Source organism: Zonotrichia albicollis, chromosome 8 (assembly GCF_047830755.1).
Source record: "Zonotrichia albicollis isolate bZonAlb1 chromosome 8, bZonAlb1.hap1, whole genome shotgun sequence".
Taxonomy (NCBI): Eukaryota; Metazoa; Chordata; class Aves; order Passeriformes; family Passerellidae; genus Zonotrichia; species Zonotrichia albicollis.
The window spans coordinates 20,790,921-20,804,922 of NC_133826.1; the positions used below are offsets into that span (position 1 = coordinate 20,790,921).

Genomic DNA, 14,002 nt, shown 5'->3' on the forward strand with positions numbered 1-14,002 from the left:
AGGGGGATTGAGTGAGCAGCTCCACAGGTCTTGGTGGCCAGCTGGCTTAAACCATGACATATATTCAGGGGAACGACCTGAAATAATTGAGAACTAAAGAAGAAGAAAACAGTGACAAAAGGCTGTCTTTTTAAACTTCAATTGGCATTTGCATGTTTTTTTCTGATGATCTCAGTGCTTTACACCCCTCCTTTCCTGTTCCATACCATTTCCACCTCTCTGTTTCAGTTTTACCTGGTGTTACTGGCAGTTGTCACTAAGTTTTTTCAAAATTTAGTTGTGCACTTTCCTCCCCCTCTGCTCCCCCCCACTTTCTTTTCAAACTTCCTTCGTGACCAAGGACACAGCCCAAGCCTACCTGTGGAAATGCAGGAGGAGGGGCTGCAGTGCCCTGGAACGGATCACTGCTGTGACCCTGCGGTCACTGGTCCCATTGTGCAGTGGCACTTGCAGCTCACACAGTCAGCTCTCAGGTACAGCTGCAGTAACTTCACTGCTTTGGGGAGCAAAGGCTCTGAGCTGTAAATAAAGAATTCACATTTAATTCTCTGGCCAGAAGATTATCAACAGCATGTGTCAGCAAATGCCGCCTGTGAAAAGCATGGCCCAACCACGGCTCCTCTGTCCCTGAAACTTCCACTTCTGCAGCAGTTACCCATCCTGGGCACTTTGAAAAGTAAAAATCCCGAAAATTGTGCCAGCATCAGTTGCAATTGGTCAAGCATCCAAAATATAATTTATTACACATGTTCAAATATCAAAATATTCAGCTTCTAAAATCGTAATGTATTTTTAAGAGAAATTTGATTTTGATTACAGGTACTGCAGGGAACTTATTACATGTTACAAGATCTAATTTCCTAATTTTGTTGTCTGTTGCAGCTTTAACAAAGTCAGAAGAGTTATTCCCACTTTATCCTTATTTACACAGATTTCCCATAGCATTTCATTAAACATAAGAATATAAAAACACTATAGTCCAGATTATCTATATTTTCACAGCACTAAAGAGTAAATTTATAGTTTCCCAGAAATTCTATTCAGTCACCCTTGATACCATCCAGAAAGCTAGAGATTATCTTCCCTCAAACTCTGGAGCAATTTAGGAATGCAACAGAGAATATCCTGTGCATGTAACTTCTGTATTGTCATGGAGGAGTGTTAAAAAACAAGAGTTTCTTCTAAAACTGAAAAAGCAACTGTACAGCAAGAAAGGAAATGTATTGTTCTTACAAGTACTTGCTTGTGTTGAATCACTGAAAAAATTATTAAGCCTTCCCCAACCCTTCTTACTCAACTGCTCTACTACAGATTCAAAACTCAAATCCTTCCTGCTGCCTTCTCACCAGTTGATTTATATTGCAATGGCCCTTTAAAGAATGATTTTAAAAATACAAAGCATGAAATCACTTAGGACACTGCAGTCTGGGGTATTGCCTTTATAGATGAATGGTATATTTTCTTACAAGATCACACTCACAGGTAATTATTATTCTTGGTTATTTCACCAGTTCAGAAAAGTTTTGTTTCCCAAGTCTAGTGCACACATGCACCGGGAGTGCCTGCCTGGCTAATGCCATGCAGGCAGCATGCTGCAGCCTGCCCTCAGAGCAGCAGTTCTATTTGCAGAACAGTCTATTTGTAACTTAATTACACTCACTTGGTGAATTATTTTAAATGTCATCATTCATAATTGGTGTTTGGCACTTTTTTAATGCAGATATATTAAGGAATAATTAATTGTACATCAAGTTAAGCCCAGTAATAAAATAATGCCAAACAATGAAACACAGTAGGAGATCAGTCCTCATCTGAGGTGACTAAAAGGGCACATTGTTTGTTGCAATGTCATTTTTTTAACCTTTACAACTAATAATCATTAAGAGACTGATTTTGTTCTGTGTCCCACATCGAATACAGTGTGTCCCTTCATTATTTTTTTCTCCCAGTGTGAGAAAATTTTGTCTCATAAGCTCTTGCTGCTGTTTCCATAATTGGAGCATCTAGGAGCAAGTCTGCTTCAATTTAAATCAGTGCAAAGATTCCCACAGTCTTCAGTGGGAGTTAAGAGTGACACATGAAGGACTTGTCCATCACAAATGCCAGAGTAACAGCACCAAATACATATATGTATATATGAATATATTTTCTTCTTATACTTATTTTGCTTCCTGAAGTTTTGCTACTTGGATTTACTCAGGAGTGTAGGATGGGGCTGTTTTGCATCCCCTTCTCCAAGGCACAGCAACAAGCAAACACCTGAGCTTTGCTAAGACCAGCACATGCTTGACAGCTTGTCACTGTAATAGTGACAAAAGAGCAGCTGGCCATCAACAAAATAATAAAACTGACAATGAGAGATATTAAAATGCTGTCAAGATGGGCAATGCCTCCAGGCAGAGGTTGTCTTCACCCCTGTTTGGACAATGGCCCTCAGCAAGCTGTGGGCTTGCACCACTCCATGCTATGCCACTGCAGTACCAACATGTAAACAAACAGTAATAATTAAGACATTCAACAGAATGACAGCCAGCAGAAAGATTTATTTCCTCTGCTTAGCTTCAACCATTGTATAAATCTTGTTCACGTAATTGAACTACAAACATTTTACACAGACCTGTGGCATTCAACCCAGTTATGCCCCTTGGATCATTGTGTAAGCTGAAAATTGGCTGCTCTGCTGCAAATAAGAAACAGGATGACAAACACTGAGTTTAGACTCTTTGACATCTATGATTTTTAATGGAAAATGTGGACTATCCAGTACATAGTCCACATTTGAACACCATTACTCTATAACCTACATTAAACTCTCCTGCAGGGTGATAAGATTCATTATTGTATAAAAGCTAGTCAGAATCTCAGCAAATCTGCCTTCTCAGGCTAATCTCTTGTAGCCATCATCCCATGGCTACCTTTACTCTGCTAGCCTAGACTCAACTAATAAAGCCAGGCATTTGTAGGTGTAGGTATTAAAAAACAAAACAAAACAAAATTCTATTTGTGATGGTGACTGACAAACACAGAGCATCTGAAATGAAGGTGTCCTGAAGGACTTAGAGCCTGCAGTGTAATTTAATTAAGATATCAAAGTGATAGCATTATATCATCTGTGACAGCTATTCTATTATAAAGCATTTCTTTAATTAACAAAGGCAGCACCTGAGAAGGCAAGCACTGGTATGAAACACACTTGCCTTACACTCAGAGAGAAACACAATTACTCCTCAGACTTACTTGAGTCATATTTGTTTTACTGCCTGTTATTTGCCTTCAGGTGTGGCTGAGGCCCCCATTCCCTGTTTTCATGGATTCCCCACAGCCCCAGGATGCTGCAGGGATCTTCTCCTAAGCCTTGCCACACCTGCAAGCTCCAGGAGCAGAGCAGTGACTTTTAGTTTTCCCTCAGTCAAAAACTGCCTCCTCATTTTCCTCCACTGCCATTGGGGGAGCAGCTGATGGCAAAGCAGCTTTGGAGAAGTTCAGTGTGTGCAGAGTTAAAAACTGCTGGGAGGTGACAGGATGATCTGGGGCTCCATAAGCACTGGGATACCTCCTGGAGCTTTTGTTCAATTGCTGTTCACGTTTTTATTCAGTAAGAACATCTGTTGGTTTCAGCAAATTCATGTCTAGGAATTAAATTAATCGAATCTCTGGATGGGATTTGCCTCATTGAAAGAAACTTCAGAGAATTTAAATAAAGTCCTAATAAAATATTTTTTATGTCATAGGGTTGTTTTATGACTACTTAAATATCCCTTCATATATTCAACACAAAGTTTTAAATGGTTTTCTTGCCTGCTTGCAGGTTTAAAAAAAAGTCAGAAGTTTCTATTTTTGTAGCATCATATCCAAACATTTGGTATCAGCCACGTTCAGACACCTGAAAGTATGCAGGCAGTTTCTCCAGGTTTGGGGATTACAGGAACAGGACCCTACAAGAAAATGTTACATAAATATATATATGTATGTATGTATATGTGTGTATGTGTATATATATATACATATATATATGTATGTATGTATGGATAGTTGTGACTTTAAGTTTCTCCTATATCTGCAAAATAACAATACAAAATGAAGTCTAGAAAAGCAGTCTGAGAAATATGAAGGAACTTGAGTAGGCATAATATCACATGGAGGAATTGATTTTATGATTACAAGTTAGTCAGTACTGTGTTACAGAATATATCCAGATAAGTAGAGAGATACAGAGTCACAAATGTTTGCAAGGAGATAAGAGGTAAACAGTAGATTTTTCTTTTTCTTTAAAGCTCCAATGCAAAGACAAGTATCTCTCCAGCTTTTTGAATAAATTACATTAATACATAATTTCCATAACCTTACTATATCACTGTGAGTCATGAAAATCAATGCCTTAAGAGGCTTGCCTTTTTCTTATATATATTTTAATTATTGACCAGCTTTTTGAACTTGCATGTGCCCACAAAATACTATTAACTGGTGCATTCAAGTGCTGTATAACAGAATTCACAAAAATAATCTCAAATCCATTTAAAATTATTTACAGCCTTATGTTCACTTCCACTATAGGCTAAAACTTGGAGTTATTTTCCATTGATCTCACTGCAGCACTTTCAGTAAATGCCCAGTGAAAAATTAGAAGAAATGAAAATTAAAAAAATCCAAGGGCATATCTTTTGAAGTTGCTTTTTTCTTTTTTACTTTTGCATTAACATATCACAGATGGCCATGTGGAACAGGGTGATTTTATATGCTGTCTAAAGACATTGTTACAAGCAGAGCTATGCCACTTCTTATCCGTAAAACACTTTATTGGGGCCTGAAAATACTCAGATGCTATATGCTAAGGGTTTTTTATAGGAGGAAATGTAAATGTTGCATACCGTTAAAGAAAGGGGCATATGGCTCTGGTTTGTAGCACAGTACAGCCTTAAATTCTCTGTCAGATGAGAGAATACCTCACCTGCTCTGAGGTCTTTTATTTTTGCACCCTTACAAGTACTGACTCATTTTATAAACAGATACTTGCATTCTAGTAAGAGCACTTCATACAGCTCCTTTCATACTAGCTGGAACCTAAAATGCCATTTAAAGATAAATGCTGAGCAGTGCTAGCTTGTTTAAATGACTGAGTCCCTGTAGGAACACATGGAAGCATATCTCTCACATTCATTCCTTTCTGGCTTCAGATGCTGCCTTGCCCAGCTGCCAGCTGACATCAGAAGCACATCCGGGTGTTGGGGAGCGGCTGTCCCTGTCGTGCCCCTCACAGAGGCAGCTGAGGTGGAGCTGGGCTGTCCCAGTACTCTCCTGTCCCTTGGCACCCCGACCTCTGGGCTGCACAGCCAGGACACAGCAGGCTGGTGAAAGGTTTTGACCTTGCTTGCACCTACTGCAGGAAAGAGGATCTGTTGGGAAGTAGTCATACAGTCAACCATTAAGTCATTAAACAGTATTTTTGCTCAAAATTAGTTGAGCAACTAGGCAGGCTGGAATAAGAGAAAGTAATTTTTCACATTTCAAATGGCAGCAGTTAATTGCATTACTCTAGCCAAGGTGTTTCTCTTTATCACATCTTCTGTAAGATGTGTGATGGGTAGGACTGATAGGGAACATAATAGGCTGTAATTTATTACTTCCCAGGGTGGTACAGTGGAAAGAAGCATAGTTAGAGCTTCTCTTATCAACTTGCTCTGTAATAGATTGAAATGTATTAGCATAAAAGGAAACCCTGTCCATAAACTTTACCTTCAGGCACCCCAGCAGGCGACTGTAGAAAGTCTATTTTTACCACTATAGAAAAATCACATTCAGTCTCTTCTTCTGAGAAACTCCTCCACCTAATGCTTACCAAAAGCCAAATGCCTTTTAGGTTATATTAATTCGACAGTGTTTGTGAGTTACAGTTGTCTTGTCCTAGCGTACACATGCAGATTTAATCTCGGGGTGCGGGGGTTACAGCTCAGAAAAAGGATTGGGGCAGCACAACACCCCCATAGGCAAGCAGCACTGAAATGCCCAGACCACTGCATGGCCCAGGCTGCCCTGGTCTTACTAACAAAGTTACCAGTTCATGTGCCATGAATTCAGGACTGTTCCTGGTTACACTACAGGCATGCAGTTGTTCAGGAGGAGACCCAATCTTGCAGAAGTCTTGCCACAGCTCTGTAGGGAAAGAAGCCTCTTCAGATTTGATTTACTTTATAAACAATCTAGGAAGCAAGTTAGCCTCAGTTCAGGGGAGTTGGTTGCATGCTACACATCTGATGAGTTAATTGAAAGTGTTACATACCTTACCATAAGCCTTGCTTGCACTTGAAGATGCTCTTGTTTTACTTTAGGTAAAATATTCACATTCAGGCCTGGGAGGTACTCTGTATCATTTGGGACAATACCTGAGGCGATGAAATGTTGTTGGGAGTGGTTTTATCCCATTTGTCCTGAGGTGCCCACCTGAGGCAGCAGCAGGGCTCACACAGACATTACACCCTGCCCTCTGCATGGCACACGAGCAGCTGCTTTCCTTCCCCTTTCAGCAGCGCTGCCACACAACCAGTTGGGCTCTTCCATGTTCCAGTGCGCTATGATGAAATAAGTTTTTTAAGTGACAGGTGGTTAGGAGGCAGTGCAAGCACATACCATACCTGAAGTATTAATTTGCTGATAACAGTATTAATGATTTTAGGAAGTCATTGTATATTTTTCAGAGCTGTGTGGTTATTTTTTATTATGGACATATGTCATGAAGGAAATTACATTACACTCTCCAGCACAGAACTGAACAAATTACCAGTTTGTCACAGTTTGCAACCCTTCCTCAAAAGATAATATATGGGGATTTTTTTTGATTGAATTACTTATATTGGTGCAGTATCCTAATGTGGATTTGATGAGTGACTTTATTCTTTTTCAAAGCACTATGTACTCTAATTTGAATGTGGAGAGACATCACACAATTCATTGTGAATACTAATAAGACATCCCTTCACTGTATAATGAAATTCAACATTCAAATTTGTCTCTATAACAATTCCACCTTCTGTAGGTATACACTGTGACTCATTAAAAATATTTATTTTATCATCCTGACAAACACAAATGAAGGGAAAACAATGTTGCCCACCTTTTAAGAGACATGAGGTGAAATTGGATTTCACTTACAACTGTCATTATTGTTTATGTTCTTTTTCATTCTTCCTTTAAGTGGGTCACATACATGCAAAGGTCCTCTAAGCCTGGAAATCCTACCACAAAACACCAAATTCAACAGAAATGAGTGCAGATTTGGTAGCAATAATAAGATGGGGGGAAGGGGGTTTATAGATATTAGGAACAGTGTTTCTGCATAATGTCAGCAATTCTAATTGTGGTGTTTGACATTCAGTGCCAATCCATTAGCTCTAAAACTTATTAAAAATAGCAATAGATGTATTAGTAGGTCCAAAATTGTCAAAAATAATACTGATGTTAAGAATCAGAAATAAAATTACAGTTATTGTAGAAATACAAATTGCAAGAGGTCCACGAGCACACAGAACTAATAACACTCTGGAGTACGATGAACAGTGTCTACAGATGCAGACAGTCCCAAAACCACAGCTGAGATATCCCTATCAAGAAAAGAATTTCTTCTGTCTCTTTAGTCCATTTTATTTGTGGTCTGGCTTTGCACTCTCTTTTCTCTATGGCATTAGCCATAGCATTAATTAAAATATTTTTCTTTGAAAAGAAAATTGATAAAAAAAATTCTTTTTGAAACAAAGGCCCTTGAGGCAAAGGAAGAGGGTCTGGCTTAGCCACCACTTGTCTGAGCACTAATTACTTCACCTCTTTGTCTGGTCTCTTGCACCTGTAACTTTGTGGGCAGCTGAACATGGTTGTAAGTAATCTGGAGATTTAGAGCTAAAAAGTAGTATGCAAAACATTACATAAACATGCAATATTACATATTGTGGATTGAAGTTTTTTTACAGCTTTAAGTGACCTGGTTTTGCTATCCTCATTCACAGCTACTACACTGCATCCTATTCAAACTGGTGTGATAGCACGCAAAATCAAGGACTGTCAAAGCTGGGGAAGACAGCCTGCCCTGGCTTGGAAAGGCTGTCTGATTTCAATGATAACAAAGGAAAAGCTAGTCCAGCAGTGGGAAATTAACTGTTTATTGAATGGCACTCAGCATTTCTCTCATTGGGGTGATTAGTAAAACATCAGCTCACTGTTCTGGTAATGCTCTAGTGAATATAGGCATTACTTAGTGATGGTTGTGCAGGTATTTGATTAGACCATCTGTTCTAAAAAGATTACTTCTTTATGAAGAAATAAAATGAAATCGAAGATAACTTTTTTCTAACTGCTTTGCATTACATTTGATGAAAGTTATTTAACTATTGCTACAACTTAGGAATCCTCTTTAGCAATCTCAAAAGTCTCCCACAGAGGAAGCAAGAATCACCCCAGGAAAACTATTAAAGCTGACAGTGGTTTGTCACAGGCAACCATTAATGAATACCGTGGAGGATTTGGTTTTCTTCTGCTCATTGTCTTGCCATAATTCATAGTCAATATCCCACAGATTTTGCAGAATGACTGTGTAGCTGCATATCTAGGCAATCAAATAGCATCTTTTAAGTTGGTGAAGATCACCAGTGAGAAATAAATTGTAAGATCTTGTTTCTGAGGGTGAATACTTAAACAAGAACTCTGTCTCCACAAAGCTAGGAAAGGTTTGGGATTTGGTTTTGTTAGTTTCCCTTTTAACTAGTTCCTAGTAAAGGAGTTGTGCTTTTCTGTGCATGAAAATAGTTTTGTATCAACTTCTTGTCAATCGGAATAGCTTGGTACAGTGCCTTTGGCTATCTGCACTAACACAGCCTGCCACTATTCAGAATAAAACATAAAACCTACAATCACAATGACATAACAAGCTATGCCTTCCATCACACTGCTGTACTTCCCAGCTGTAGCATATTCTACAGTTCCACTTTCAAGAAATAATAAAATTATCAGGCAAAACAAATTAAAAATATACAGCATGCTCACACAGGTGTGTAAATACAGAGGAAGTAAAGTATTTCCAGTAGAAAAAACAGAATTCTTAATACCTGAATTTAGATTGTTGAGTTTGCAACAGCAATACCTGCAGTGCAGACCAGGGTAAGCATTTGAAGGTGCTATGTTTACATCTGTCAGAAAGGAAATAATCTGAATTTGTTGTCCTCAATCCTGCTGCTCTCTGTAAGAATAAAATTATAATGATGCCTTGGGGGGACATATGCAGTGAAATTCATTTTGTTGTGACAAAAATGGTTGTGTCTAAGTCCAACAGACACACACATTCCCTGAGTAGTCTTCTACAACATAACACTTGCACATGCAAGCAGCTATTTTTGTTTGTAAGTGACCTTTCATTCACTTAAGCATCAGTACAACAGCACAGGCATAATTTAGCTCTTTGTTCACTATTTAGGGTGCATTTTCATGTTGCCCTTAAGCCAGTCAATTTATCTGCACTGCTTCACTTCATTCCCAGCTGTTGCATCCCTTCTGGTAGTACCAGTACTCTTCTAGCCAAGCAGTGCATCAGAACAGAGACTGAGCTTAAATAGGGTTTGGCCTGGGGCCCAGGTGGGGCTGGTCAGGGACATCAATCCCTGCTCCCAGGCTGGGAGAGGGAAGACATTAAGGCCTGCAGGGGTCTTCCATGCTATCAAAACCTGTTTCTCAAACTTTTTGGTATGCAGTTTTCTTTTATGGACCAAAACTCTGAACAAAACCATTTATAACAACAAAGGAACAACAACAAAAAAAAATTTTAGTGTTTCCAGCACCCTGATTTCTCCTGTCCCCACCAGGATGATTTAATTTCTCAGATTTTGATGCTCACTGTGATCACTGATAACATCTGTTCATAATAATGGACCAACTTCCCTCTGCACTGGCTTTTCCTTGCTCAGGAATGGCACCTTTCAGCTTTAATGTTTTAGACTTCTTTCTGCCTTCTCAATGGCTCCCATTCTAATCCATGGATAGCCCAAAGTAATCAGAAAGTGAGCAGGATGAGAGCTGTATCAGAGCACAACAGCTAAGGCAAGGACACCCCAAGCTGTTGTTAGTGGCAGCATAAGCTATTCCCAGCTGAGGACACCCTCTGTACCTCCTGCACTGTTTCCTTGCCAGAGCTCCTGCAGGGCAGCAGGATGGCTGGAAAACTGCCTCAGACACAAGTGCTGAGCTGAGCAGGATGCTGGAGATGGATACCCTCTGCTGCCTTGTCCAAGGAGGGCTCTCAGGGACAGGCTGCTTTAGCCAGGACAAGTGCCACTGTTCTGAGAGAAGGGGATATTATACCCCCTGCATTTCAGTTACTTAAATCCAGGTATTCATCTGGTATAAAAGAAACTCAGTTTTCTTGGAACATTTGCTGTCTTGTTCAGCCAGAGCTCAGCACAGTGGGGTCCCAGCATCAGGCATGGCATGACACTGCAAAACCTATAAATAGGAAAGTGATTATGTTGCCAGATACCTGCTGATGCAAGAGGAAAACACCAATATTGAGTTTCTGAAATAACAAAACCACACTGGGGTCGGTTCCAGTAAGATCTGCCATAAGGTTGTGCCAGAAGGATCAAATGGCCAAAGTTACATCAGCAAGGTTGCCAAGTCAGAGACAGTTTCAGCAGCAGAAAGCTACCAGTGAGGAAAAGAAGGATTTTCACTCCCCAGAAGTGGGTAGAAATATTTCAGTGGAAACAAAACGCCATTTGACTCACAGAGTAAATTGAAAATCATTTTCAAAAAGTAACTAAAGTTACTAAAAATAGAGAATGTTCTTCTAGGAAGTAAATGCCTTTGGCAAATGCACCAATGCATTTGGTGCTGCAAATATTAAATGTTTTCCTATGCAGCATTTTCAATCCATAGTATTGAAAAGAGGCAGTAATCTGAGAACTGTTCTGTATGCCAGGAATACCTTCACATGATCTACCAAAAGGCTTTGCAAGCAACAGTACAATATAATCAGGGATTACCGAGTTCATCACGCAAAAGCATTTCTCTCTAATTCTGCATCTATATGTAAATTTGGTGTAGGATTCCATACCTCGTGGAGGTGTTGTCATGAAGAATAATTAGCTAGGTTTGTGTGCCACACAGCAAAAGTGCCAGATTTTTAGAGGCTTAAATATAATTTCTAAATCTGAGTTACAAGGGCCTTCTTACACCGAGTTTGTTTCACGATCAGGACCATAATCTACAATGTACTTTCAAGCTTAAAAGTGCATGAAGTTGTTAAGCATTATTGTCTATTTTTGTCCAGTCACATCCTCCCTGGTTTAATCTTTTTAAGTCTCCCCAGAAGGTATTGATTTAAACATGCTTTTATTCTCTTTTTTGCTCATTTTGAAGAATGTACATTGTTCAGCCTGCAGCTCAGAGTTCAAAGTGCTAGTCTGGGCATCCAGATGCCTTCGCTTGGGAGCACTTGAAAGAGCATCAAATCTTCCACTCAGGTTTTAGCACTTTTTCTTTCTTAACTTAAATCACTTTAACTTAAAATGCTGTCACTGCAGTGATGAAAGGCTGTTGATGGTAAAATGTTCTTGTCTACAGCCATTGCTGTCATCATCACAGCAGTAATTCTGCAGACATTGACCAAGATGCTCTCAAACCAGCTAATGGATGTAGTGGCTTTGATAACATCAATTATCATGCACCAGATCCTGGACCTTGCCAGTCCTCCACCTCACTGACTGTTTGCCTTTAGCAGAACAACACCTTATTAGGTGTAGTAGTATCTCACAATTAATGGTTTCATAATCTGGCTTTGTCATGGTAAACAAGTAATTCCTGGTTAGAAACCAAATGTAAGCATTAGGGCAATTGCTGCTGTTAGCTATTACTGTCTAATTAATCACTTACAACGTACAGCATGCACCAAGTGAATTAATTGTAATGATCTTTTGAAAAGGAAAACAGAAATACTCCATTATTTCTAAAAGTGTGACTTGAATGTGGTAATTTACCACATAGCCACACTCCAGACATAAGGGAGGCTGTATTTATTTCTTGTCTCGTGCATCTGATCTAATTACCTTGTGGCAGTGGTATAAAAAATCAGTTGGAGTGACTCACTCCTTGAAAATTTACTTTGGTTCTTTTTAAGTCTTGGCCAGCTTGACCTCAGCAGCCTTCACCAGTTTGAAAATGCAAGTTATAATCCTCTGTAGGGATTTAGCCAGGTGTCCATTACAGCATGAAATCTGTGATACAGCTTCCAGTCTTCACGCTACAGAAGATTTAAGGCCCTCTGTCTTTGTTCCTCAGTGAGAAAGTCCATGAGGTCTTAATGTGGACAGGGAGCACATTGAAAGGAGCAACATCTTCAGCTGAACCCTGAGCCTGAGTGGGTGCCACTGAGGAGCTGCACAGGTGAGAGACCAGAGGCTTCACCTGAACAGCAGCACCCAAACTGCAGCCCTTGAACAGCAGCTGCCGCACTGCTGCTGCTCCCCTGCTGACATTGAGAGGTCACACTGCTGCTGGACATCTGGTTTTGGCCTAAATCCTCACCCTAGGGTCACTGTGCTGGTCCTGGAAAGGCTTTTGGTAGGACACACTGCTGCCCAGGGGGAGCAAGGCCAGGTGAAGGAAGGCCTGTTGTGGCAATTTTATGTTTCCCTTGGGATGCCTTTTGCAGCTGCAGTGTGCCTGGAGCTCTGGGCTTTGTGGTTTTTGGAACCCTAACCATAGGTGTAACCCTAACCCTAGGCAGTAAATGCAGACTAGGGCTCAGGCTGTTTGCAAGGAAAAAACTGTGGGAAAAAGCAAGTGTCCCAGCCAGGGACACTTGCAGAGCACCTCCAACACCAGTATAAAAGTTCAAGCTGCCTGGCTCAGAGAGACATTGCTGTGTCCTAAAACAAACTAAAGCCAGCTAGTTGAGGGGAAACCTACTGGGCCCAGTCAGCCTACTCAGGAACTTCTCAGGTAACTCTGCTTTTTCCAGCCTGGGCTGAATGTGGTGGAGTCATGTGATATGGCCACATGTCCTCACTGTGCCTGCAAATCAGGTACCTCCTCCTAAAACCAACACTTAGACCATGGCAGTAGTTTCAGTAATATTTTCAATTCCATGAGCAGCCAAAACCAAAATTAATAGCAGCTTAATTTGACTGCCTGCAAGGAGCTATCTAATATCAATCTCCCATTGCTGTACAGGAAAATAGTGGGTTGTTTTAGGTGGTCATGGTTGTGGTGTTGGGAAAGACTCAGCTACCTTTTATGCTAATTGGCACTAAAGTGTTTAGAAGTATTTATCAGTATTTAATTATTTAAAACTCTCTTAATGGCTTAAATATCATTTTGAAAAGTTGTAAATATTTTCCACCTTGTTCTACTGAAGAGCTGTGTCTTGGAAGGCTTAAATGAAGATCTATTTACAGCTGCCTGCTGGGCACAAAATTACTTAGAGATGCGAAAGGTCTGATCCTTCAGATGGCCCCAACACAGACTGAGCTTGGTTTTCACAAATTGGACAAAGTTTGTTTTTGTTGTATTCATTTTACTGAGACAAAAGTCTTAAAGAGGATTATCATAGAGATCAAGGCATTAAAGTATGTAACTAATCTCAGTTACATTAATTGTTTTCATAATAACATGTACTGAGGGACATTTGTGTAGAGTAAGACCCTTTTAGACTGTTTTGGTAATGTAAGTATGACTTACCATGCAAATTACATTTAAGATTAATTAGAAGCAGTTAAAAGCCAAGTTGCAAGCAGAGAAAAAGGGAACCTGATTCCAAGCCTCTGAAGCAATAATTATATTAAATATTTCAAAATTACATCAGCAATTGCCATTTCAGTAGACATAGGGGAATTTACATAAACTCATAATTTCTCTCCTCCTTTTAGAATTCAGGACACTTATTTTATTGTCTTATAATCAGCTTAGATTTTTTTCTCCTAATTTTTACTTTCAAGCACTTGAACTCCACACAGGTTATTTTGGTGTCATC

At 39.8% G+C, this 14,002-nt stretch overlaps 1 protein-coding gene across 13 annotated transcripts in view; it reads left to right on the top strand.

Annotated features, from left to right (window-relative positions):
• The window catches only part of NTNG1 (netrin G1), a 147,457-nt gene that overhangs the window by 44,643 nt on the left and 88,812 nt on the right, over window positions 1-14,002 (top strand). Inside the window, exon 1 of one of the 13 annotated variants that reach the window (XM_074546199.1) lies at window positions 12,329-12,414. The exons of the other annotated variants lie outside the window; for them this stretch is intronic. The gene's annotated coding sequence lies outside the window, so the exon portion shown is untranslated. Of the gene's footprint in view, window positions 1-12,328; window positions 12,415-14,002 lie in introns of those variants that run through there. 13 annotated transcript variants of the gene reach the window in all.